Source organism: Cetorhinus maximus, chromosome 28 (genome assembly GCF_964194155.1).
Source record: "Cetorhinus maximus chromosome 28, sCetMax3.hap1.1, whole genome shotgun sequence".
In the NCBI taxonomy this organism is placed as follows: domain Eukaryota; kingdom Metazoa; phylum Chordata; class Chondrichthyes; order Lamniformes; family Cetorhinidae; genus Cetorhinus; species Cetorhinus maximus.
Genome location: NC_135906.1, coordinates 4,577,822 through 4,582,827, shown reverse-complemented (window position 1 = coordinate 4,582,827; position 5,006 = coordinate 4,577,822). Strand labels below are relative to the sequence as shown.

Sequence of the window (5,006 nt, the reverse complement as noted above, 5' to 3'; positions counted from 1 at the left end):
GTCAAAAATGGATCGTGTCCGCAGAGACGCGATGTACAAGCCTCTAGATAAAGGGGAAAAAAACGTGCCCAACATCGCCCTCATACTGATGGCCACCTTTGTGTGTGGCTGCATCAAGCGGTGCGTAGACCCTCAGTACGCAAACACCAAGTGTCACTACGTGCTGAGGTTCTACCTGTCCCCGGTGTTGCGAAGGATGGGTCTGGCCACGCTGCCGCGGAACGCTCCAAGTAGTTGGACCGTGCCGTACCACCTGTCCCTGGTGGAAAAATTTATGCAGAAAAACACCTTTGACCACAAGTCCATCAGGCAGTGGTCAGCACGTAACGTCCTAGAGGCCCTGAGGGAAAAGGAGAGGGTGGACCCTGTGGGATGGTTCCCCGAGCAGACTGTCAAAGTCAGGAGTCTCACCCCCTTGGCATGTTGCCCTCGAGGTGGCTGTGGTCGGTATGAGACCGTTGTTCACATCCTTGTAGTTGGTGCCTTTGCAAAGAAGATCTGGAGAGAGATGCAGTGGTTTCTGTCGAGGTTCATCCCGAGCAGTTCTGTGACACAGGACTCTGTGCTTTACGGGCTGTTCCCAGGGACACACACCGAGACAAACATCAACTGCAGCTGGAGGATCATCAACTCGGTGAAAGACGCTCTTTGGTCTGCCCGAAACTTGTTGGTCTTCCAGCGCAAAGAGTTGTCCCCGACCGAGTGTTGCGGACTGGCACATTCCAAGGCCGAGGACTACGTGCTGAGGGACGCACTAAAGCTTGGGGCAGCTGCTGCAAAAGCGCAATGGGGAAGGGCCGCTGTCTAAGACCTTTCTGCCACAGCGCACCGAGAGACTGGGAACTGTTTAGAGCCCCTCGGGCTGTACAGCTCAAAGTGAAAGCCTGTAAATGATTGTAATATTGTTTGTACTGATGCACCTGGTGATACATTTTGTTAAAGTTGAACCGGATTGTACCCTTGTAATGGTGTTTTTGAAATGGTTTGGAATGTGGTTGAAGATATTTTATGAATAAAGTATATTTTTGCAAAAAAAAAAGGTTCTCCCAGGACGATGCTAGCCCATTGCACTTCGGGTGTGCTGACGCCTGCGATGTCCCCAAATGCGGGATACTCGACTGTAAAATTTGTGGTAGTGGGGGACTGCGTTTGCGCTCTCCCCGATTCACAATTCAAAAAATAGATTTCATCATATCTTTCATTTTCTCTTCTATTTCCTGTCAGCAACCTTTTCTGAAAAAAGAAATATATAACCCCCAATGTGTGCTCTTCAAAATCTATACTGGACTGGTTATTTAGCTTTTTCTTTCCTCCTCGCAAATATTATCCAACCCCCATTCTTTTCCTCCCTGTCATTATCAGCCGACAATTATTCCATCTATGCATCATTTTCGCCAGACCGTTTGTTTCGTGGCCGCCAAATTACTCGCGCCATTTTTAACCCCGCGTTTGCCCACTCAAAAATCTCTCTCAAACAACCCCCATCTAACACCCAACCCACCATCACAACAGTCCCCGCACTCCCAGCACCGCCCCACCCCCTATCTATCTGGACGTCTGTATAAATACAAACTCATATCAGCTATTAACTCATATGCAGTCACCATTTTAAACATGTAGCAGCGACCCCTCACTATTTCAAACATGAACAAGCACCCTGTCCCCATGTTCATTCTAATTATCCCCCTCCGAAACGAACAGCAGCCTCCCACCCCCTCTGTGTGACTCCTACCTTCTGAAACTCCTGCCCCCTCTCCTCATGTGTAAAAGTCTTTCCCTGCCCCTTCTGCAGCTCACTTGCCCTGCTGTAGGCCCATCAATTCACCTGTGATTATTCCTTGAAGGCTTAAATAGCGCAAAGCGAAGAAATAAACAGAAAGAAAACTGGAGAAAGGCAGATAGAAGTCTAAACCCTCAGTAAAATGACCACCGGGAATCCCGTTTAACCGTCAGAATGATCGCACAGCCCAAAATACACGCATTGTCCCTGAATTATAACAAGATTTTAGGCAGCTTCACTTTAGGACTTTTCATTTCCTCTTGTGGGGCTCCTGTTCCTCACACACTGGAGGCTAACATGTAAGTTTTGGATTGCAAGGCTGGGCTACTTTAACCCCAGGATTTTCTTTTTGAAACTCCAGGCCCGCAGTCCAACAGGAACTGGTTAACCGGAGCCACCGAAAACCAGGGTCCCGGAGAGGAAATTAAATCTCAGGGTAAGAAACGGACACAAACTCACGTGGGCCCATGGGGCACGGCCTTGGAGAAGGTCTCAGGAAACTCCTGAAGAAGAAGAGTCCTTGTCCCAGTCTGGATCTTCAGATTGCAGGTTTCAAAATAAAAATTCTTTGAGGGGTGGGGGAGAAAATTAATTCCATTAAAACAGAGAGCAAAGAACATTTTCAAACAAAATAACGCAAGAGCCAATGATTCACTCTCAGTTACAACTCAGCAACATCCAAATACAAACAAGTCAAAGAGTTATAAAGCAGATTGAGACAGAGGGAACACACACGCACATTAAACCAGAGTGGGGACTAGCTCCGCACTCTGGAGGCGGTTTTCGGATTGGGTTCCTAGCCAGGTATATCCTGAATGAGCAGTTTGCAGACTCCACCCCTGGCATGTTGGGATGTCTCTCAATCTGCTCCCCAGGAGGCCTGTCCATTGATATGTTAATCCCAGGGCAGGACAACTTTCTGATTCTTCCTGTCCTTTGACGTGTTCATCCCAGGAAAACAATGTTTCAGCCATTTTCTGGTTAAGGTTAAAACTTTAACTCATCTTGTCGGGAATGTCACTGCAGTTCGAAATATCAAACACTAAACCCCCAACACAAGACTGTGCAAAGCATGTGGATTGTTACTGAGATTCCGTCTGTGATTTTTAGTGATGTCAGTGTGGATTGTGTAATCTGTGTGTGTGTGAGTGTTGCTGGTCCCATAATGTAACGCAAATGTCTCCTCGCAGCCTCTCAGTACGCCACTCATGGTCCCCTGGTACTTTTTGGATTGTCTGGAGAAGACATTGAAAGAATTAGAGTTAAACAATGCTAACACTAGCTGCACTGCGACGAGTATATGAGAGCTTATTCTTATCCAGGGGTGTATGTCCGCATTCAGCCCCCATTCCCACACTTGCTCCCACCATGTCGGATCTCTCAAGTGCTCTTCCATATCATTGATTAGCCTTTTAAACACCGCCTGTAACACGTAATGCTGATTCCTCACCTTTCGTAAGACACCTTTCAACTTTGTCAGACTTTCGGGAAGGTTGGGAATTGGGGCCTGCTTAGGTTCGTCATAGTGTTCCAGGGCATGGTGGAGTGTGTCGGAGGGGTTGACTGAGACCTGACCCCTTTGTTGGACGTACATCATTCACGCGTGTCTGATAGTAACTGGGAGCCGGGGTTCCCTTGTATCCTGAGCGGGTGTGATGGTTTTCTCTGTGGGTAATTTCTAATATACAACCCTCCGTTCGGTTGTACCCGCATTTGTCCAGCACCCCCCCCCGTTCCAACTGGATGGGAGCTAATTGTGAGGCTACCTTTCCTCCTGCACCCGCTCAGTGATTCCCCGTGTATGCCCTCATTCTTGCATATGGCATGCATATCTATGGGGTAGTACCGGAGGGAGTCATTGTCTCAGATTAACCCAATGTTCTCCACTTGGTACTGAGGGTGTGGGCCCGTGTCTGCTGTGACTGAGGGGATTGCCCATACCTATCACGTTCATTTGGTTTGAGGTGCACTTCTGAATCACCGCATACACCCTGGTCACTCCTTTCAATGTACATGCGTCGATGACGCCTGGGTTCTTGTCCATCCCCCACAACCGGGCACTGTTGATCCAGCCCGGTACCTCCCCACTTTGGATCTGGCCCAGATTGTGTCTTAATTGCCCGATCATCCACCGGCCGTAAGCTGGCTTTTTTGGGTGCTGTCCTCTTGTCGTTCCTCCCTTTCTGTTAATTGGCTGGTGGCTTTAGCATGGGTCTCTATAACGTGTACGCTTTCCAATACAGATGCCACACTCTTGCCCCCTAGGGCCGCTGCCGTTTCACCACCCCTCGCTACTCTTATGAGCAAGCTGCCTCATGATCCCTTTAAGATTCGTGACCTCGGAGTTGATTCCTTGAATGTCGAGAGAGTTTACCAGGGAAGTCCCTGTGTTCACCCTTGTCAGTACATTGTTAACTAACTCTCTCTTCTGGTGGTGCCCTGAATCTAGTGGCTCCCGTGGCGTCGGCCGCCTGATTAATCACAGCCTTACTCAGTAATTTGTACAGTTTTCGTAGGGGCGCTTGGTTTCTGCAATACTCTGGCAGTCGCATACCTGCCAGGTTCACAATTACCTGTACAATTTCATGTTTAACATTATCATACAAGAGTTCACCGTCCGTATACAGTACCAGTCCATTCTGTGGCCCAGGGGTCATGTCTGGGCAAGATAGTCTCTGTGGTGTCGTCGTGTCCTGTGATAGCAGGGTGGTGTCGGTCCGGGGGTCCGCCGTTGCAGTCAACTCTCCGTGTTTGGCCCTCAAGATCCAATGCCAGGTATCTGTCATTCCCAAGTCTTCCTCCCCGGGACAGTGACCCCAGTTGTTGTTCTCCTGGGGTGTGAAGGTAAATTGCGAAAAATCTCTCACACACTGTAGCTTTCTCCTTTACGTCCCTCCTTGTGCACAGCCCACGGTGACCCTCCCCGTAGTTGAGGATTCCCCCTTTTGTCTTTCAGATGGCCGGTCCTCCAGATCGGGAATGAATCCTAAACCACTTGGCCTACACAGTACGGACTGCTCGTTGCCCGTTTTCCCCCCGCTGCCTGGTAATTTAGTCTTTCTTACTTACATCATACCTTTTCAGTTGCGACCAGTGTTTCCACCTAGCTTTTCCCTTCATATCGGCGCAGGCACGTGAATAATTCCGTACGGTCCAGTCCATTTTGGGGCAAAACCTGGTTGGCTAGGGGTGATTTGAACAAACACCATGTCTCCGACCTCAGCCG

The 5,006-nt window shown here is 49.0% G+C and overlaps 1 non-coding gene across 1 annotated transcript; it reads left to right on the top strand.

The window, feature by feature from the left end:
• The first annotated feature begins 1,001 nt into the window (after positions 1 to 1,001).
• Positions 1,002 to 1,164, top strand: LOC144669227 (U1 spliceosomal RNA). Its single transcript, XR_013573643.1, has one exon. It is a non-coding gene; the product is annotated as a U1 spliceosomal RNA (small nuclear RNA).
• The last annotated feature ends 3,842 nt before the right edge of the window (positions 1,165 to 5,006 follow it).